The sequence below is a fragment of the Narcine bancroftii genome, chromosome 4 (assembly GCF_036971445.1).
Source record: "Narcine bancroftii isolate sNarBan1 chromosome 4, sNarBan1.hap1, whole genome shotgun sequence".
Taxonomy (NCBI): Eukaryota; Metazoa; Chordata; class Chondrichthyes; order Torpediniformes; family Narcinidae; genus Narcine; species Narcine bancroftii.
In genome coordinates this window covers 248380238-248403198 of record NC_091472.1, presented here as the reverse complement: position 1 = coordinate 248403198, position 22961 = coordinate 248380238, and the positions used below count along the sequence as shown (strand labels likewise).

General features: G+C 42.1%; 1 long non-coding RNA gene across 1 annotated transcript in view; it reads left to right on the top strand.

Annotated features, from left to right (window-relative positions):
- The window catches only part of LOC138760088 (uncharacterized), a 33502-nt gene that overhangs the window by 10184 nt on the left and 357 nt on the right, over positions 1 to 22961 (top strand). Inside the window, exons 2-3 of the long non-coding RNA XR_011355392.1 lie at positions 15776 to 15847; positions 18617 to 18716. This is a non-coding gene — a long non-coding RNA (uncharacterized lncRNA). The remainder of the gene's footprint in view (positions 1 to 15775; positions 15848 to 18616; positions 18717 to 22961) is intronic.

Genomic DNA, 22961 nt, shown 5'->3' with positions numbered 1-22961 from the left:
GAGAGATAAATATCCTGGATGTTTTTCTCTTAGTCCCAGAGTCTGTGCGAAGGATGATCAAAAAGGTGCAAATATTCTATTTATCTTAACCTATCACTGGAACCATGACTACAATGCCAATGTTCAGAATTATATACTGATGGTCCCATGTTAATATTGTAATTTCAGGAGTTACCTATCAAATACCAAAACATTCTCTCACAAAATTCATTGAAAGTTTATTAAACAATGCAATTTACATTTCTGAATACTTTAATGATAAATATTCCACACCCTTTCTATGAACTGTTTAGAAACACATCCAACCACTTAAAGTGGCTTTGCAGCAGCTGTCAACAAAAGACCGATGACAGCACAGACACATTGAAGAAAATGGTCAATGACATTGAACTCCAGACGCAACTATCTCAGCTGTAAGGGCAAACAAATATATATGTTCTTCATACATAAACATGAAGGATGCAGAAATTATTCAAATTTTATGAATTCAAATTATAACAATGACATCTGGGCTATCAGTTTTTTTTATGTACTAACAATCTTGGGGTCTGAAAATGTGTTTTTTTCTCAGGTTCTTGAGATGCTGGAAAGGCCAAAATTTATTTTCCAATCCCCAAAATTCAAAAGGACAGCAGAAGAAAGCAACTATTTTCATTCTTGGTCTTTAGTGTAAGATAGTTTGGCATAATTTACAAATGATCTGAGATATCTGCTTATTTCTAGAGTGGAGTGCCAATTTGGGTGCCTAAGAGTCCACCTACAGTGATATATTCACTTTTTTAGTTTAAGTTGTATTGCATCCTTGCTGAATTCTTGACTTTGAAAATGATAAATTAATAAGCATGAGTTGCAGCTAAGTTTCCAAGATCTCTGATACCATCCTGTCTGCTCATATGTTTCTAAACCTTGACAAGGGAATCTCTGAGAATCGTCATTATGGAGAGATAGAATGAGAAGAGGGGTCCTCCAATTTTTGCCATCTGTGCCAGGGAGATCCAAAGAAAACAAGTCCACTAGGCATGGAGAAGGATTTCTGAATTTGTCTGCATCAAAACCAGGGGTGCAGTGCTAGTTTTTTTTAGGTGCCAGAGCTCACTAAAAACAGCAACAAGGAGGCACCAGAGCCACCCCATGAGATGCCTGGAGCGGCTCCATCAGGTGATGGGAGCTGCCCTCCTGAGGTGCTGGAGCGGCACTCTGGTGAACTCCGGCAGTACTGCACTCTTGATTAGGACCACGAACCACCAAATAAAAGGGATTTAATAGTTCAGTGCTGTGCATTAAAATTGCTTTGTGTTGATTTTTCAGCCAGTGTTGAAGTCAATGTAGATATTTTATATATTATGCAGGAAGTAGGAGATCAAAGTCATGGGGCCAGGAGAACAGATGAGACAGATTAATTGCAGGCCAAGATATTGAAGAAGCAGTTTGACTTCACAGGAATTTTCCAATTCAGAAGTGATGGAGGGTCAATGAACAATGAAGCAAGCTCATCTGGGATGATTGACTGAGATGTACTGCTAGGCACATTTACAGATATTTACCTTAACTCTGCAGTAAAACTTCCCTGAATTGTACCATGACCTACAACTTAAAAAAAAAATCTTTAAGCCCCTGTGTATTTTTGGAAACAATATCTTATGCACCCAAGGTACAAAGAATAGAGGCAATTTATTGGTGACTTCAAAAAACAGTTTATCACTGAATTCAGAATAAAAACTTTCTTTTATTTCTAAAATATTTATTTAACAAACCAAATATTGAATAACTATATGGGTAAAAGCAGTATCTTATTCCTTCAATGTACAAATTGTATTCTGCATCCACCAGAACAAAATATGCACCAACACCTGCTTCCCAGGTAATTTAGTTTGCAGTAATCAAACATGACATGATCCTTCGAAGGAGAAAGAATGGGAGATGACAGGTACTCTGGAGATGAGGACGACGTGGGTCAACCATTGCAGATGACAGTTCTTCACAACCATGTATCTCAACAAAGTGCACTACTACCAAGGATTATAGAGAAAGAAAGAAAAATAATATCCATCCCCTTATGCCTTCCTTTCAATTATTTCGAATGCTGATCTTTTGATGCTTTGACTTTCTTGTCCATTTCTTTGGCCATGACTCTTCAACCCCAGACTGTGAACTCTTTTCCTGACTTTGGAGTTCCTGATTGATCTGGATCCCTCCTGGTCTTCCATCTTTTTGGGAGGTGAGTGCACCATCTCCATTTTCCCCTTCACGTTCTCATTCCAATTTATCTTGCTCTGAACTTGTTGCACATTCTAAACCAACATTGTCACCAAACCTGCTGACAAAGGCAGTACAATGAATGGGTTCTCAAACACATCTTCACACCTCTCTCTAGATTATTACAGAACATCAGGCCATTGTGTCATAGACAATTTATGACATAATTTCCTGTTGAAATATTTCCTCCACTATCTCCATCACCATGGGCCAAAAACTGTACACAGTCCATTCTACTTTCTCTTCAAAGTCGATGCTGTTGTGATGGACAGAGCCAAGGTCATCAAGATAATTGAAGAGACTGGATGCAGACTGGGAGATTGCTTCATTGTACACCTTAGGTCTGTCCACTGCAATAGCGTGGATCTCCCATATGCCACCCATTTAATTTCTCATCCCATTCCCTTGCTGATGTGTCTCTCCATGGTCTCATGCAATGCCAAACTGAGACCACCCACAAATTAAAGGAACAACACCTCACCTTCTGTTTGGGCACCTTCCAAATGGATGGTATTAACATCAACTTCCAGTTTCCATTAGAAACCATTCCCTCCCTCCCCCCCATCTTCTTCACGCTGTCCCCTTTTCTCTAGCTCTGACTCTCTCTCTCTCTCTCTCTCTTCCCTTTTCCTGGTGATTCCTTTCTCAGAGCTAAAATCAGTTCTCACCTTTCCTCTATCTAACACCTTTTTTCTATTGATCTGTACTCCTCCCCCTCCCATTCTTCCCCCTTTCTCTCCTCAGTCTTTAATTCTGCCTATTTTTTGCTTATTCTTTGAAGAAGGGCTTAGGTCCAAAATGCCGGTTATATATCTTTACCACCTCTGGACAGCGAGAGACCAGCTGAGTTCTTCCAGCATTCCTGCGTAATGAATACAATGAAGACGTAAAGTTTGCAAAACAAGGTGACATATACACCTCTGTAAGAATATCAGAATAATTTGTTCACTTAATGATATCCCTTGAGGGATGGGTTGACGAAAGCACCTCTTTTGAATAATGCTGTGGAATATATTTAACAGAACAGAACACCAAATAAACATTAGAGTGATACATTTTGGAGCACGTAAAATACCTCAGAAAAGGTCAGACAATTACACTGCTATGTTGCATGGTGTCAGAAGTAAATCATAAAATTCTGTAGACACCGTGATGTCTCGTACTTTTCTCATACTTTGATGAAGGGCTCAGCCCAAAACGTTAGTTATATATCTTTATCTTTGCTATATAAAAGGATACTGTTTGACCTGCTGATATCCAGCATTTTGTGTTTTTTTGTTGCCTGGTGTATGCTAATTCCACAGAATTCTAAATTGAGGCAAGGCCAATTTTACTAAATGAGAAATGCCAGTGATTCAAGGATATCAGGATGAAGATGAAGTGAGGAAGGGATTGATAGAAAGCAAGTAACTAAAGAAACATATTTATTTCTCAGCCTCAGATTCTTTTCCCAGCTCCAGTGAACTCTGCAATTTCTGTGTCTTCTTTTATTTATTGTTCTTCACAAAAACTAACTTTCTTTACTTTTGACCTGCTTCGATAAGAGATTGCTGAAATGTTTAATGTAACTTTGTTATATTGATTTTTAGTCCATGTGCAATCCTTGGTTTTGTTTCTGCACTAACTTCTATCTTTCAGGAATAGAGAAGAAACAATGCAGCCTTGACCATGTGGTACTACCAAAGTGGAAAAGTAGAATGGTTTTGAAAATCTCCTTAAGGTTTTTTTTTTGCAATGGGAATACATAGAGAAACAGTCAAAACACATTTCAACGAGCCTGTTAGTTTTCCCTCTCTGCAAATAGGATTGGGAAAGTAGTAAACCACATGATTTACACGTATTATGGACTGAACTATTTGTAGGCTTTTTTGCTTAACCTTTTTAAATGACCTGGCCTGGACCAACCACGTTGATGTGGTCATCAAACTAGGATGGCTGTTATTGTAGGTGATTTTAAATACCCCTACATCGACTGGAAATGCCAAAGTTTTTGGGGATTGGATGGGGTGAACTTTGTTCAGTGTGTCCAGGAGAAAATTTTCCAGCAGTATATATGTCAGCCCTTCCAGGGAAGGGGTAATATTTGATTTGGTACTGGAGAATGAAGTTGGTGAGGTAACAGATATCATGTGAGAGAATATTTTGGTGCCACTGACCACAATTCTAATAGTTTAAGATAGTAATTGAAAAGGTTAACACTGGTCTTCAAGTTAGAATCCTAAATTAGAGCAAGGCTAATTTTAACATGATTAGGCAGGAATTATAAATAGTTTACTGAAAACAATTATTAGAGATAAAAAGCATGGCTGCCAAGTGGGAGGCATTTAAGAATGTAATGAGGAAAATTAGACTATGACCTGTTCCCAGGAAGGTAAAAGGCAAGGAACCCTGGTTAGCAAGAGACATAAGCCCCATTCTCACTGCCAACCCTCCTAGGACACGGGAAAATTTGCAGGGCAAGCTGATCCTGGGAGCCTTTCACACCGCATCATTATTTGCAGATAATTCTACAACTTGGGATTTTAAGGGGATACTGCCTCCAGTGATGACAATGTGAGAGCAGATTGTGCTTTCACACTGCCAGAAAGTGATTGGCGAGTTAACTTGCTTGAGCTCTGACACTTGCTCCCTTCATGTATCAGAGTCTGGTTGAAATCTACTCGCCCTGCCCAGTTATGCAATTTCATACCACGCGATTTGCGTGATTTCGCCTGTGATATTGACAGGTTAACTCAGATATAATCAGCGATGTGAAAGGGGCTATAGAGGCACTGATAATAATGAAAATGGGGGTATACATCAAATTCAAGTAGACAAGTTTGAGGAAATCACGAGGAATAATATAAGGAATGTAGGAGCAGAGTAAAGAGGGAATTAAGGATGGTTTTGAGGTGGTCACAGAGGAAAGAATAGGTCCCCTTCAGGATCAGGAAGGGGATCTATGTGTAGAGCCAGAGATGATGGGGATTATCTTAAATTAATAGTTTGTGAATGTGAATGTGTTTACTGTGGAGCAGGATAAGTAAGAGTGAGATGTGCGGAAAGTAACCCAAGATAGCTTAACCCTGGGGCATCAGTCATGAAGAGGTGTTCATAGTCTTAAATTGTATTGAAGTGGATAACTCAAGACCAGAGAAATCCTACAAAGTTATGGAGAGACAGGAAGGAAATTGTATGGGCCTTGACAGATACTTGGCCATTTCATGCCAGGCCTCTACCTGAAGGCCGGCTACAAGAATGGAGGGAAAACTTTAAACTTACCTTTCATAGAGCAGCCCTGGAAGGCTGCTCCTGCACTGCATTCATATTAAGTAGTGCCTCGTAGCACCCTCCAGAGCTGATGGAGGCCGGACGACTGGTGCTGTAGTGCCACCCATCATAAATACGCCCAGAACAATGACCTTCTTCCCTACCCATAATCCCCCACGCAGCTGGAACTGCTCTGTGTTTCCCAGAACAGTTCCAGCTGCATGGGGGATTATGGTAGGGAAGACTGCCATTGATCTGTCACGTTTTGAGCTTCAGAGAGTGGCCCCAAGACCAAAGTGGCCCGGTGAGGCTGCCATAGCCCATACCGGCTATCCCTGATAATTCCCATCGGTCCCTGCTGTCCTGATGGCTCCCACCAGCCCCTGCTGCACCGCTGGTCCCGCCAGCCCTCACTGGCCCAATGGCCCCCACTGGATCCCACTGCCCCGATGGCCCCCACTGGCCCCTTCTGCCCTGACGGTTTCTGCCAGTCCCCACTACCCTGATGGCTCCCACCTACCCACGCTGTCCTGATGGTTCCTGCCCGCCGCCCTTGCCTTGAGGGGGTCATGGAGAGAGAGAGAGGTGAGTGGAGAAATGGGTTGCGGGCTGATGGCATTATCAGCCTGCCCCTAACCAGGTGCTGGCAGCAGCTATGCATTCAGGCCACGTGGCAGAGCGCAGCACTCTGCCGATTATCCTTCCCTGAGAAGGGTTTGATTCGGCATCTCAGAGCCAGCCTTGGTGCATCCAGAAAGGTACGTCTTTACATTTGGGTATTTTCCTTGCTTGAAAGGGCCTATTGTTAATTCATCACCGAGGACAAGAAAAGTATACAGAACTTGTTGATGGCAAATATGGTGCCACTGATGGTTTTTGACTGCAATATCAGGAAAATTGCAGAAAAACTTAACATAATTGCGGCCCATGTGGTCGTTCATACTGGGAACCTTTTTAAACTGCAACTTCCTGAGTGCAACAGTCCTGGTGATTGGACGTGCAGTCGAGTGGATGACCATCAATAACTTTTTCCAGTACGATTTAGACTTCAGGCTTACTCCAAAATGTTGTAGGGGTCCTGCAGGATAAATTGTGGTGCAGAAATTGACTCAAAATTCCTGCATATGCCTTTTTTGATTATTGTTTAAAAAAGTGCTGGCAGGACAATCTGAATGCTGTTAATCTGACAACACTGGTAGGAAAAGTGCTGGATAGGATTCCGAGAGATAGAATCTATCAACACTTGCATGGTCGGGGTAAATTAAGAAGTGCCAGCATGGATTTGCATGTGAGAAAGCGTGTCTCATGAACGTGATCAATTTTTTTTGAAGAGCTGCCAAAGAGAGTAAACGAGGGTAAAGCCGTTATTCTTATGTATTTTAGTAAAGCTCCCATGCAGTTGAGTTTTATGGAAGCTTAAGGCATAGCGGTATGGAGCCAGCTAGCCAATTAAGATACAAATGTGGCTGAGTGATCAAAGTCAGAGAATGATGTGGAGGGCACTTTTTCAGACATGAACACCATACCCAGTGGAATGCCTTAGGGTTCAATACCAGGTCCCTTGCTTTTTGTAATATACATAAATGATTTGGACAAGGATGTTTTGTGGCAAGGAGAGTAAGTTTGCTGATAATATGAAAAAAAGTGCTGTGGTGAACAGTGAGGAAGGTTACCTGGGTTACAAAAGGACCTAGATCAGATGGGGAATTGGACTAAGGAATGGCAGATGCAGAAGAGCGAGATGCTGCATTTGGGTAAATCAAACAAAGCAGGCCTTATTATGTGAACGACAGAGGGACCTTGGGATGCAGATACTGTGGCGGTACACCACCAGCCTACTGCAGGGGGCAACCTCTGTACCTTCAGGAGTGTAAGGGGACAGGGCAACACCTGGCTGGCTGTCAATCAGTCAGCCTGAAGGGATCAAGCCCCACCCAGTCAGGTGTCAATCACTCTCTGGGGTATAAGCCTGCGCCGGCCTCCCGACGCCTCACACAGAGTTGCTGCAGCCACAGCAGGTTGGCTCTGTGGAAGTTTTTGTGGATTAAAGCCTGTTGTGCAGTCTTTACCTTGTGTGTGTCTGATTCTGTCTAACAGCGCACCACATATACAAAGCTCTTTGAAGGTGGCAGCACAGAGTAGGGAAGATAACATTTGGGAAGATAACAAAAGGAAGAATATTATTTTTTTTTGAAAACTTTATTTACAATCAATAATAGATAATACATGTAAAATACAATGTAATACATTTTATCCCATAAGGAAGGATGCGATAAAGTTGAAGCAGGTACAGAATAGGTTCATGAAGCTATTACCTAGATTAGGGAGTTGAATTATTGTGAGAGACTGGAGAATCAGAGGGGGCTCGCTTCTGCTTCTCCTTCTCTGACTGTAAGATGTGCTTCAGGCAAATTATGCCAATGGTGAATCTGTCTGCCTTACAGCAGGCAAAAGGAATTTTGTATAATATGCCACTGTTTTATTACATTACAATCTTGAATCTTGAAAGTAGACCTGTTTTCTTTTGAGAGCATGAGGTCATAGGTAAGCTGAATAGTGGCAGTTTGTTTCTGAGTGGAGAATCTAAGACGAGGTATAATGTGAAGGGGTGGGATTCAGAAGGAACAGTTCTTCACTCAGAGATGGTGGGCATATGGATGGAGGGGAGGGGGTGCTTGGATGGATATGGGCCTGATGTGGTCATGTGGGACAAAAGTAGGAGGATAATTTGCTCAGTGCAGACAAGCTGTGGGTCTGTCTTTATGCTTTATGATTCTCTACAAGAAATCACACAAGCACCTCTATTTTCTTTGAAGACTAAGGAAGTTTGCCATGACCCCTATATTCCTCAACCACTTCTACAGGTGCACCATTGGGATGATACTTTCTAGATACATCACTATGTGGTACGGGAGCTGCTTTGGTCAAGATCAGAAGGTACAGATAGTGATAGCTGCAGCTCATAACCACATACAAACTTTCCTCCCTGCATGGAACATCTACAGTACACCTCTTGCTGCCTAGGAAAGACACCCTACACCCTGGACACACTGGGAAGAAGAAGGCTGAGTGTGAAAGCGTGGGCTTAAAGACAGTTTTTGCCCCTCACAACCATCAGTCTCATGAATTAACCCTTCAAAAGTGCTCTTATGCTGCTCTTAGTTGTAATACTAGATCTTTTCCACCTTTTGCATTGTAACTCCATGCTCTTTAACTTGCCTTTCCACTTTATATGGCCATATGAATGTTAGTGTTGACCTATTTAATTGTTCGTAAAAGAACCCTTCTCACTCTATCAAATATAATTTGATAAATCATCTTGAACTCCCTGTGTTCAGGTCAGCTTCACTTTGATTTCCATTCTTGCTCTCTGGATTTTTCTTCTATCCTTGGTCTCGTCAGTGTAAGAACTGTACCATTAAATTCCACCTGTAAGTGATTTGACAGAATAGAACGAGCTATATTTAACCAGTCCCAAAACAAGCACAGGTTTAAAAAAAGAAGTTTGTGTCTGTCAAAATGAATGAGGCCATCCTTGTGAATTAGTTTTGGGTAAGACTATTGACTCTTAATGAATCAGGTTGAAATAGACATCAAGGTATGATAAACTGGCCTATCTGCTTTAATTACAATACAATAATGTGCTGGAGAAACACAGCATGTCATGCAGTATCCATGGGAAGTAAAGGAATACCAACATCATACCTGACGAAATGCCCAGGCCCAAAATGTTGGCTATCGTTTGCTTCCTATGAATGCTGTGTGACCTGCTGAGTTTATCCAGCACTCAACTCTCAACATCTGCAGATTTTCTTATTTAACTCCTGTCTGCCTTCATTATATTTTTTCTATGCCTGAAGCTTGTGCATCTTTTGAAAGCTCTGAGAGGACCCTTTGTTTTGAAACAACTACACACATAATTACTTAATGCCAAAATCCTTGTATAAAGAAAAACAGGGATCAAGAACCCTCAATGGTGATCTGTGTTGTTAAATTAACAAGTTGGTACCCTTGAGCTTAATGCTATTTTCTCCATTGCTGCCTTTCTGCTCTAAGGTCAGTTATATTCATGCCCTTAAACAGATAGAAGCAGGCAACTTAATGCAGCACCTTGGGCAGGAATCATCGTTCAATGTTGAGCCGATAAGTTAACAGGCCACTCAGGTATTTGCATAGCTTTCCTGTTCTTGATCGTCATACAGATAAATACAATGGACAAATGGACTGGAAAATCTTCTTGATGCTACTGCACAAGTACATAAAATATTCTAATAAACAATACATTGTAGCGGCACACGGCCCATGCTTCAGGCCGACACAGTAAATGCCCATCGAATATCATGTGGGCTGAAATGCCATTTCCATAGGCTGCCGGCGTAGAGCCCGTCGAAAGATCCAAACCAAGGCTTTTATTATAGAAGACTGGAGCATATCACATGTAGGTCGACCAGACCAGAATGACCTGGTCTAGCTAGGAGCAATCCTTTAAGACCTGCCAGTAGGCGTGGCTAAGCTCTTAGCCAATCACAGTCATCCTACAGTACAATCTGTACATATACACATTGATGATAGAATCTGTACTATTACAGCCGGCAAAATGGTGGAACTGGCCACTCATCGCCTGTGGATCGCAGGGGCCCAATCTGGGCCTGGCAATCCAAGGTAACCAATCGGCAACAAGCACGCTCAAGCTACGCCCCAGCGGTGAATGCGACTGAGAAGACTATAAAAGGTTGAGCTGCCACTGAATAAACAGTGTCAAATACACTCTACTGGTAGGTGTGTGTCTTTCTTCTGCTGCGTATTTGAGCTACAGCTTTAGGGCTATAACCGAGAGCAATAACCTAGATGTAGCCATAGTGACCTCACTACAGTGGTGATCCCGACTGGTCCAAACAGAGCTTTTGACCTAAAGATGAAAGGGCAACCTGCAATCAATGCCGTAGCATTGAAGCTGCCCAGCTTCTGGGTGTCGCAACCATAGATGTGGTTCCAGCAAGCCGAGGCACAGTTTGCCATTTGATGGATCTTTGCCGATGACTCGCACTACTACAATGTGGTCAGCACCTTCGATCAGGACACCGCACTCCGCATCATCAGCTTCCTCCAGCAGCGTTTGGAGCAAGGAAGGTATATGGCCATCAAAGAGCTGTTAATCCGCTCTTTTGGGCTTTCAAAGCGCGAGCATGCTGCCCAACTGTTACATATCAATGGTTTGGGGGACAGGGCCCCTTCCATCCTCATGAGTGACATGCTCGCTCTCAACGATGGCCACACTTCCTGCCCGCTGTTGCAGCAGATCTTTCTGAAGAGGCTGCCTGAGGATATCTGGCTGCTCATTGTGGAAGAAGACTTCGATGATTCCAGGAAGATGGCTGCATAAGCAGACCTGCTATGGGCAGTGAAGTGGGACTCCTGCGCTTTGCTCGAGCAGGTGATAGCACCCAGCCAGGAAGACCACCGTCCGACCGTCCGACTGACCGTCCAACTGACCATCTGACTGAATGACCACCCAAACGCCATGCCCTACCAGTGAGCAATACTGTTTCTATTACTGACGGTGGAGTTCCAAGACCGATCAATGCCACTCCCCCTGCACATTCCAAGGAAACGCCCAGGCCGGCCATCATTAATGGCTATGATAACCAGCCAACTGCACAGCCTGCAACATATTCAAGACTCCTTGTCAGACCAATGTTTCTTGGGCCACAATACAGCATCATTCCCCCAACCAGTCTGGAGGCCCACTGCAGCAAAATGGGCCAGGAGCTCAGAGTGGCAAACAGCTCCAACATCTGAACCTTTGACACCTGCACCATTCCCCTTCACTTCGGGGACAGACAATTCACTTGTAAATTTATGGTGGTGGCCATGCAACAACTATTACTGGGTGCAGATTTCATGTGGGCCTACTCGCTCCTGGAGGATGTTAAGGGCTGCCGGCTGGTGCACGTCTGGACATTTCAGTCATTCTCTCTCAAGGGCACTGAACCCACCTGCACTCAGTGAGTACTATCAACAATGAATTAACTTGGGTCTATCAGAATTTCCCTCCATCACCACGCCTCACTTCAATTCAGCAGAACCCAACTATGGGGTGAGGTACCAAATCGTTTCAGAGGATCCTCCCCTCCACGCCAGGGACAAGTTTAAAAAGATGGAGGAACTCAGCATGGTGCGCATTCCAATAGTCCTTGGGCCTCCCCTCTCCACATGGTCCCCAAGGCAGCAGGTGGTTGGAGGCTCTGTGGAGACTACCGCCGCCTCAACGAGGTCACCAAACCAGATAGATATCCCGTGCCCCATATCCAAGACTTCACCACTAACCTGCAAGGGGCACGGATATTCTCAAAGGTAGACCTCATCAGGAGCTATCACCAGATCCCGGTTCACCCTGAAGACATCCCAAAAACTGCCATCATAACCCCATTTGGATTGTTTGAATTTCTTCAGGTTAAAAAAATGTGGCTCAGACTTTCCAGAGGCTGATGGATGCAGTGGGCTGGGATCTGCATCTTGCCTTTGTCTACCTCGAGAGATTTTAATCGCCAACCACACCTGCACCCAACACGCCGCCCCACTTAAAACAATTATTCTCCAGGCTGAGCGATGTTGGCCTAACCATCAACCCAGCCAAATGCCAGTTTGGCCAAGAGACTAGAGACTTCCTGGGCCATCGTATCGAGCATGGAGCCAGACCATTACCCACTAAGGTAGATACTATTCACTCTTTCCCTAGCCATTGACGGTGAAGGGACTATAAGAGTTTGCAGGTATGGTCAACTTTTATCACTGCTTCATACCTGCAGTGGCCTGCATCATGAGCCCATTCTTTCCCCTCATGGCAGGACCCAGTAAAAACATACAATGGACCCAGGAGGTGACCAAGGCCTTCCAGGCCACCAAAAATGCCCTAGCCAAGGCCACCCTCCTTGTGCACCCGTAGATAGACACCCCGACTACCCTCACGACAGATGCCTCCAGCACAGCAGTCGGGCATATACTTGAGCAACTGGTGAATGGACAATGGCAACCATTAGCCTTTTCCAGTAAATACCTCAGGCCACCAGAGTTCAAGTACAGGGCCTTTGATAGCCTTATACCAGGCAAATTTGGCACTTCCATTACTTTCTGGAGGGCAGGAATGTCAAAATATACATGGACCACAACCCTTTAACTTTGCCTTCAGTAAGGTGTCAGATCCATGGTCAGCGGCACCTGTCCTACATTTCCGAATTTACAACGGACATTGAATACATAACTGGCAAATCCAATGTGGTGGCCAACACCCTATCCCATCCGGCTATCTTGGTGGTGCATGACCCTACCCCTGGCAGTGACTATGCAGCCCCTGCTGATGTGCAGCAAGCAGACCCTGACATTCCGGCGTACCAGACAGCGCTCACTGGCTTACAACTGGAGGACATCCAGATTTCCCCCAGGCAATCACGCACTGCTCTGTAACACCTTGACGGGTAAACCTCACCCTGTCATTCTGGCTGCATGGAAGAGGTGGGTTTTTGACTCAGTCCACAACCTGGCTCACCCACCGTCAGGCGGCAAAAATGGCGGCAAATAGGTATGTCTGACATGGCCTCTGTAAAGAGGTTGCCCTGTGGGCCAGGACTTGTACTCAGTGCCAGTCATCCAAAATCCAGACTCATATCAAAGCTCCACAACAGACATGTGAGAAATGTAACATTTTTTAGCTTCTCTGATCCATGTTTTGGGAGTGCCCAAATTTAGAGAGATTCTGGGAAGACATTTTCCAAACTTATCAATCATTCTTAAGATTAATTTAGAACCTTGTCCGCGCCTCAGGACATGGCCGTCGAATGCTGCGATCAGCAAGGGATCGTGTGGGCTGAAACGCCCATTTCCATAGGCTGCCGGCAAAGAGGTGAAACTGGCCAATCGCTGCCAGTGGATCACAGGGGGCCCAATTGGGGACCGGGCATCTGAGGTAACCAATCAGCAATCAGCCTGCTCAAGCCACGCCCTGGTGGTGATGAGGCTGAGCTGACTATAAACAGGTAGAGCTGCCACTAAATAAACTCAGTGTCGAATACAGTCTACTGGTGTGTGTGTCTTTCTTCTGTGGATTCAAGCTACAGCCTTAGGGCTATAACCGAGAGCTAGAACCTCGCAGTAGCCATAGTGACCTCGCTACAATATATGAATTTAATAACCAAATGAGAGAAAGAAGATAAAATATATAAAAGGATAGATAAATATTTTACAGTTAATATTAAATGGTGTCTATTAAAATGTAAGAACGGAAATGTTGATTGCCAAAGCAGCTTAATTTCAAAGTTACTCTTCTCATTGGCAGCAGGTTGTCCAGTGATTTCACGTTCACTTTGATCACTGAAGGGACTGAGTCAATGTAGGATTTCGTACAGGACTTAACAGTTTAGGGAAAGCATCAATCTCTGTCTTTACCTACCTCTCTTCTCCCTCCACCTGCTTGCATCTGCTCATTTTTTCCCCCTTTGACTGTTTGCATATCACTGACAAATCTCTGTCTCTAAACTGCCCTATGAGAACCCTGCCCATACCCCAGGCTCCATTTATCTGTCATCCTTCACCTTGCTTACTTCACCCTATTACCTAACAGCTTCAGTCTTACCCCTCCCTCTCACCTCTTTATATTGGTTATCTCCCCTCTATACTCTCAGTCCTGAAGCAGGGTTTTATTGACTATCACTTAGTTTTCATAGATATAGATTGACCCACTGATTTCCTCTGGTAGTTTGTTTGTTGTTCCAGCATCTGCAACCTTTTGTGTAACCATCTCTTTTTCCCTCTTCTCACAGCCAGACACGTACTTTTCTAATTCAATTCATTTATTTCTTTTTGGCTTCTGTCTCTACCAAGTTTTAATGTAATTATTAGCCTGCCAATTTGAGTCTGGACCCTATCACAGATTGTTTCTCTGTTCGCACCCTTCTCTGCAACATAAATCAGGCCAGTTTTCTCACTATTCCAGTTCCAATGTTGGGTCTTAGCCTGTACCGCAAACTCCTTTCTTTCGCTGATGATGGTACCTTCAACATTTTCTATTTATGTTGTGGCTCTCTAGTGTCTCTTATTTTATTTTGTTCCAACAAAGATACTGACTTCACATTCACAACATGGCACTTGTTTTCTACGAGAATCTTTGTGGAAAATCCATTCGGTCTGTCTTCCTGGGTTTAGTAGGAGTTAAAATTTGAAGCTGTTTGAGACTGGTTGAAGCAGGTGCTTAGAATAGGGCCCTCAAGAGAACTGTGAATGTAATGGAAATGGATATGCATAGAAATGATGGAAAGTCCTGAAATGTTCACGGCATGGCAAATAGCTAGAGACGACTGAGAGAGTTTCCAGTGTTCCTGATTTATTCACATTAACCTCTATTAACTGAGCAATTAATGTTAAATTTGCATGCCATTTGTGGTTTGAAACCATTATTCTGTGATCATATGACATTGCTCTGATTTTATTGGACTTATGGATTAAAATTCACATTTTGAACGGTGTGTCAGTGACTTTGCATTTAATGATATTAAAAGTACTTGTTGAATTCTGGTATAACAATGTAAACCTTTGGTACATTGACCTCATGAAAGAAAAATGAAAACATGAAAGGGCTAAAATTAAGCCAATCTTGTGTGTGTAATTATCGTGATTGCAATTTCTGAGCTGTATGTGCCCCACCTGTTAGCCTTAAGGAAACTTTAATAGAGATGGCCAAGCTTTGCATCTGGAAAATAAGGAGACTTCTGCCAGTTTCATGCTCCTTTACCGATTTGCTTTGGCCAAAATGAAAGCAGCTCTTGTTCAGAAATTTGTGGCATGTTCACTGGTCTTTCAATGGGCAGCTACATGCAGCCACCATAAAAGGCTCCTCATCACTCCTGCCCGATCTAGTGATTATTCCCTATGTCCGTTCACACTGACAGTCCACCTGCTAACCAATTTCTGAGCCATTGACTGCTGGCACAGACTCTGTGTGTTGGGACAAATATTTATGTGCTTCTTTGCAAATACATTAAAAGATACATAATATCAACTTTTGGCTATCCTTCCTGTCTAAAATCATTTGCCAATTGCCTATTCATAAATGCCATGTTCCATTAATCAATGAGAGGACACTTGCTACATGTTTAATTTGTATTTGATCTTGATAGAATGAAACACCTGGTGTATAATAAAAGTTCTACAAACCATGTGAATTCTATTTCATAAAAGCCTGAGCCATTTTCTTCAGATTGTTGAATTGCTTACGCAGAAACAAACATTGAAGTCACAGAACTGAATTTTCAAACAACCACAGACAGCACCCAACAAAGGAGACTACAAGGTAATTCAAGCAATTGACTGTAGCCATTTGAGAATATGGTTCTTTTGAAGAAGAATTATTGTGATGCAATCAGTATTGTTGTCTAATGATCCATAGGTGTTTACCATGAAAGATAAGTGTTCACTTAATAACATATCTTGAAATTTGTCATTTATTTGACCTTGCCCTCATAACTTCATTGCGTTCCAAATGCAACTTCCAAATCGTCTTCCATCTAGAAAACTATTAACACAATTGTTCTACTTTTGTAAAACACATAACCTCCTGATTTATTTATGCCATCCGCATCCCATAGAAGTTCTAAGGCATTTCTTGAGAGATTACTTAGCTTTAAAGTGTTGCTACCCATACATTATCATCAAACTTACTACCCAATTTGTGGATGAATATAAGCCCCTTGAATGAGCAAGGTTAGAGATACAAAAGGCATTCAGAAGGGCCTTGCTTGAGAAACGTTGTAATTGGCCCATTTCCTTTGGAGTGATGAAACCATACACATAATGAGTCAATTTAGGTACGATTAAAACAGTGGTGTTCAACCTTTTTCTTTCCACTCACATACCACTTTAAGTGATCCCTATGTCAAAGGTGCTCTGTGATTAGTAAGGGATTGCTTAAGGTGGTATGTGAGTGGAAAGAAAAAGCTTGAACACCACTGTTTTAATCGTACCTAATTGACTCATTATGTGCATGGTTTCATCACTCCAAAGGAAATGGGCCAATGGCAACATTTCTCAAGCAAGATATTTCAGTAACATTTGAGTCTAGTGCCAGTGATTCTCAACCTTCCCTTCCCACTCATCTAAAAGATGACATGCCTATCAAAGCACCACAGCGGATGTGGCAAGCTAATGTTGAGAAATGCTTTCATGGAGGCCAGGAGTTCCTGAGCTGCTATTTTTCATGTATTAGCTTGGGAGGCGTGTGTTGCCAGACAATTATAATGATGGCAATAAGTTTATTGTCATGCAGCAAAATTCATACTTACTGCAGCTGAACAGGTACATAATTGAATTAAAAAGGGACAATATCCACAAAAGGCAGAACAATACAAAATTTTCAAGAAAGATAATCCATATTTTTGGAATGGGGATTGTTGAACTTGTTCTCTGTTGAATCCATGCTTCTGTTCATCACAATTTGCACCAATAGGTCATGCCAACTGGAACTGCTTCGCCATTGGGAAAAGTCTATGTGTTAGCACAAATAAGCATCTATAAGTAATTAATCATGTTGTAAGTCATCAGGCATGCATGAGATCAGCTCTGTCATGATGAGATGTAAATGAGAGTGATTTCTAAATTCTTTTGGATTTTAATTAGTTAATTATTTGCTTATGGCTTCACTTTGTTGCAATTCAGATTACAAGCTTTATATATTTACAAGTCTCAAGCAAATTACACTGGTTTATTTATAGGAGAGACAATAAAAGCAAACCAAAGTAGGCCTTTTATCCACTGACACGGCTTGCTGGCAATCTTTTAGGATCCCATTGAAGTGAGTTTACAGCAGTAGTTTTCAAACTGCCCCCCTAAACTCACATTCCACCTTAAGCATAGGTGCTCTGTGATTGGTAAGGGATTGATTAAGGTGGTATGTGAGTGAAAAAAAAAAGTTTGAAAACCACTGTTTTAGTCATAGCTCATTGACTCGCTATGTGCACGGTTTCATAACTCCAAAGGAAACGGGCCAATGACAATTTTCTTCAAGTAAAATAATTCAGTAACAATTGGGTCCAGAGCAGTGGTTCTCAACCTTCCCTTCCCATTCACTTACCACGTTAAGCAATTCCTTCCTAATCGCAGAGCACTTCTGGCATAGGGATTGCTTAAGGTGGAATGTGAGTTCAGGGGGGCAGTTTGAAAACCACTGGTTTACAGGGTGAAACAGTCACACCCAAGAAGTAATCAACTGTGAGATGGAGCAGCATAAGTTGGTCATGCTTATAATCACTGAAAATATTAATGTTTCTTTTAATGTTACGGAATGAATATTTCTATTATAATTTTCCAAATCCTTTTACTGTTAGTCACTAGCCTTGAGAAAAGGGATGTCTCTGCATTTCTCTGTGTAATAGTATTAACACAATGGATAACTTTAAAGCAATAATTTATGTTGTTTGAAAATTTTCCTCCAACAATTAGATGAGAGACTAACAAGAGTATTACTAAAGTTGGACCAATGAAAACATTTGGGGTATGACAAAGAAGGTCTTCTGTACTCATAGAAAATAATGGGTTACTCGAGGACAAAATTGCATCTGCTCTCTTGGGAACTGTAAAGCTTTCTATTGAAGTAGGAATCGCATTCATTCCTCTAGACTCCTGCAACCAATTTGTTGGAGCTGCTAATTCACTGGGAAAGAGTAAACTCAGAACTGTCATCTGGGGAAAATACAGAGCTGTACTGAAGAGCAATTCTTTCACATAATCCATGTCAGTGCATGTTTAATATGAATATGTCATTATATTAGGGACTGCAAATTTAAACAAGAAGATTGTGTTCCATGATTAATTTGCAAAGAACAAGAAACAGGTGATCAGGCTTAGTTCCACCTAAAAATACTTTTGTGAATTTCAAACATAATTAACACCGATATTTCTGTTGACAAAATAAATGAATTTTCTGTCATCCAGGTGTCATGCTCTCCATGTTACATCAAGTCTGGCTTGCTGGAATACAATTTTCTTATGAGCTTTGAAATTAACCACGATCATCCTGTGTTTGGCAATAAATCAATTATGATATTTCCTTAATTTTCTCATTTAGTTTTTCTCCCCTCCCCTCACTTCGGATGTGATGAAGTTACAGCTGCCTTCCAACCCTGAATGAGTGTGCAGACCGATTTGAGGGTCTTCAGTCAACACAAGTAAGTCTATCTCCATCCCCATCTCTCTGTGTCTGCCCCCATCTCCACCTAGCCTCCACGTGTGCAAGTCACCAGAAGGGTGTTCTTGTGAAATATTTCTGCAGATGACCTGAATGTTGCAAGGCCCTCCCTGAAGCAAATTAAACAAATGATAAGGCAGTATGTTAAATGTTGTTATTGAATGGAGGAATTCTTGACATTTTTCCAGTGGTGTCACAGGACCATTTACACTGGGTGACAGGGCAGTATTTCCATGTGTTATTCATAAGACAGCGCTTTTCAAGATTGTATCAAAACATTAGCCTCTATCATGTGCTCAAAAACAGTACTTGGGTTGTAACCATTGTCGTAAAAAATGAGCAGGCTTTTACATGGTTATTGCAACTGAGATTAGTCAACTCAACAAACCAGGATTCAATAGAATATTATAGAAATCTCACTGTGAGGGATGTGAGATGAAACTTGCCTACTGGAATGCTGTCCCATGTCCTGGGAACATGGATACTTAATTATTAAAAAAAGAGCAATTGTGTAAATGGGGCATTGTTGAGATGTGGGACTGCCCCTATTACTCAGTGTGAGCAAGGTCAAAGGTTAGTCCAACAACACCTGGAATTTTCTGATATTCTTTGAATAGAAGGCCTAGATTCCTCTAGAATCAATTGTAAATCAAATGCACATTTAAAACTTTGTGGCAGGTCTGCTTACTGTTTACAGATTTTCAGCTAAATGAATGTGACAATGCCTATGTGAAGGAATTTCTCAGGCAGCTTCCTAAACCTGCCCTCCAAAGTAAACCCTGTGATGGGGTTTGGGGGGGTCGGTGGTGGTGGTGATGATGTAAGGGGAAGCACAGCGCCAGATACTTTCTTACCCATATGACATTGTTAGAGTGCAATCCAAGAGAAGAGCAGCAACAGTTCTTGCCTCCTCTCAGACCAGTGTTTTCTGGATAAATGGCCCATGACACAAAATGTGATGGAAGCCATAGATTGCTTTATTTGTGGAGGATATCACAGCTTAGATTCATTCTGCCTGGGTACGTATGAATTTATTCTTGTGGCCCACACCCATTCCAAATTGGGATCCTATCATCTCTTCACTGTAGCCTGTGGATGAAACGAAGGCCATAACCTGGGCTTTTGTCCTAAAATTTTAATTCTTTCTCCTTACACAGATGCTGTCTGAACAGTTCAGTGTTTCCAGTATTTTTATGTTTTATTTCAGAGATTTCCAGCATGTATTTGTGCATACTCTGCCCCAGTCATTGCATTTCCACCAATATGTTTCAATGGTGGTTGATTGAAATTTGGTTGTTTGAATTACACCTTGATTATGGGATAGTTGAGTTGCAGCCTCTAAGCGTTATCATCTCACCTGTCTCCGTCGTCATTACACACTAGTCATCTGCTTTCTATGAAAAGAAACAGCATCTACTTGTTGGATATCAGGGCTGGTTGTTTCCATCCACTATAAATTATCATTTCCTCATTAGTGGATAATGCTTTGTTAATAGTTTCAAAGTGGTATGATATTTATGGAAAGAAAGGGATTTTTCCTCTTCTACTCGTTCTTTGATTTTATTGATCTTTCTTATTCAGCCATTAATGTTTTGAAAATAAATCACTGATTCCAGTTTAATGGTTTTCCTTTACTCACTTCAGAGGAACTCTGTGCTGCTTGTGATGGGGGCAGGCCAAGTACTTGCAGGATTGCTGATTAACATACTGACTAATCAGTGCCTGTAGATGTTCCAATAATTTGAACTTCAAATTTCTTATCACAACAAAAAGTTGTCTTGAAAAGGAAAACACCACAGTACCAATGAGAATCCTGCAGAAGCTGATGACCCATGTGAGGGCTGTCTGAGCATCCTTTAAGAGGGTAAACCATTCCAAGTCTTCAGGCCTGCTGGCGTACCTGGCAGCAAACTGAAAATCAGTGCCAACTAACTAGCCAGAGTTTTCACACTTCACAGATCTTTTAAATCTCTCATTGCTACATGGGAGGTTCCCACCTGCTTCAAAAGAGCATCAATCTTACTGGTATCCAAGAAGAACAGAGTGAGGTGCCTCAATGACTACTGCCCAGTAGCACTCACATCTATTGTGATGAAATGCTTTGAGAGGTTGTTCATGGCCAGAATTAACTTGCACCTAAGAAAAGATCTGGAGCCACTGCAATTCACCTATCGTCACAGTTGGTCCACAACAGATGCAATATCGCTGGGTCTCCACTCAGCTCTGGATCACCTGGACAACAGCAACAGGTACATCAGGCTACTCTTCGTTGACTACTGCTCAGCTTTCAATTCCATCATATTGTACCCTCATCATTAACAAGCTCCAAAATCTGATCATCTCTACCCCATCTGCAACTGGATCCTGACTTCCTCATTGGAGGGCCACAGTATGAATCCAAAGCAATGCCTCATCCTGACAGACAATCAAAACAGGCACACCTCAAGGAGGCATGCTTAGCCCACTGCCATGATTGTGTGGCTAGACACAATTCACATGTCATCTATAAATTTGCCGATGACTCCGTGGTCATTGGCAGAATCACAGACACCAATGAGTAAGTGCACAGGAGGGAGATAGATCAGCTAGTTGAGTACAATAACCTTGAATTCAATGTTAGCAAAACTAACGAGCAGATTGTGGACTTCAGAAGGGGAAAATTAGGAGATCACAAACTCGTCCTCATCGAGGGGTTAGCAGAGGAAAGGATTAAGAAATTGAAATTCCTGGGTGTCAGCATCTCTGAAAATCTGTCCTGGGCCCGTCATATCAATGCAATCATGAAGAAGGCTTGCCAGTGGCTATACTTTGTGTGGAATTTGAGGAGATCTGGTATGTCACCAAAGACTCTTGCATATTTCTGCAGGAGTACCATGGAGAGCTTTCTCATTGGTTGCATCACTGTCTGGTATGCATCACTGTCTGGTATGAAGGTGCCAATGCACAGGACAGGAAAAGACAAGAGAGTTGTGAACTCAGTCAGAGCCATCATGGGCATCAGTCTTCACTCCGTTAAAGACATCTACAAGAGGCCGTGAATTAAGAAAGTAGCCTCTATCCTCAAGGACCCTTGCCACCCAGGCCACGTCCTCTTCACGCTGCTACCATCGGGAAGGAGATGCAGGATCCTGAAGATGAACATCCTGTGGCACGAAAACAGCTTCTTCCCCATGGCCAACAGATTTCTGAATGGAAAATGAACTAGACAGTACCTCACTTTATCTTTTTGCACTAATTTATTTATTTTTAAAATGTAATTTATAGCAATATTTGTAACTGTGACACTACTGACAAGCAATGCATTTTGTGACATGTTCATCACAATAAATTCTGATTCTTATTTTTTATTATTTCTGATGCAATCTGAATTCCAGAAGTAACTGTGGGATCTACTGGACAACTTCCATCTTAGAAATTTAGTCTCTCAACCTGCAATTCTCAGGTACTAACCACCAATAAGATGAGGAAAGTTCACACCTGTTTGGCCTGAAATGCACAATCTGTCTTCTGGGAGAGACAAAGAAAACCCATTATGCAGTCCACACATCTGAAAAGTGTGTTTGACTTTTTACATGTGTGAATAGGTAGTGTAATGGTAAGTTGAAGAAGCACGTGTTATTTATGGATTTTTCCAACATTAGTCTTGTATTTATTGCCGAAAATGTGCTCTGGAGTCCATTTTCTATTTCCAACAATCTAAAAGTTAAACAAAATGGTTGACATAGCGTTTAATGCAACACCTTTACAGTGCCAATGATTGGGACTAGACTTTGGTTCAAATCCTATGCTGTCTGTAAGGAGTTTGTATGTTCTCCCTGTGTCTGCATGGGTTTTCTCCAGGGGCTCTGGTTTCCTCCCTCCTTTCAAAAATGTACTGGGGTGCAAGTTAATGGGATGTAAATTGGGCAGCATGGACTCATGGGGCCAAATTGGCCCGTTACAGTGCTGTATGTCTAACTAAAAAAAATTAAGGAAAGTCTGCAGATGCTTGAGAAACCTATTCCTATGGATACTATGTGAACTGCTGAGTTTATCCAGCTCATTTGTGTGTTCCATCTATATAACTTATCTAAATCAGTCATGATTTTATGCATCTTGACCAAATTTTCTCCCACCTATAAGGAAAACAACTGAAACTTCTCCAATCTGATCTTGCATGTGAAATTCCCATTGGGAACCATTCGAGTCATTTTTATTTGCACCCTTTCCAGGATCCTCTCTTCAG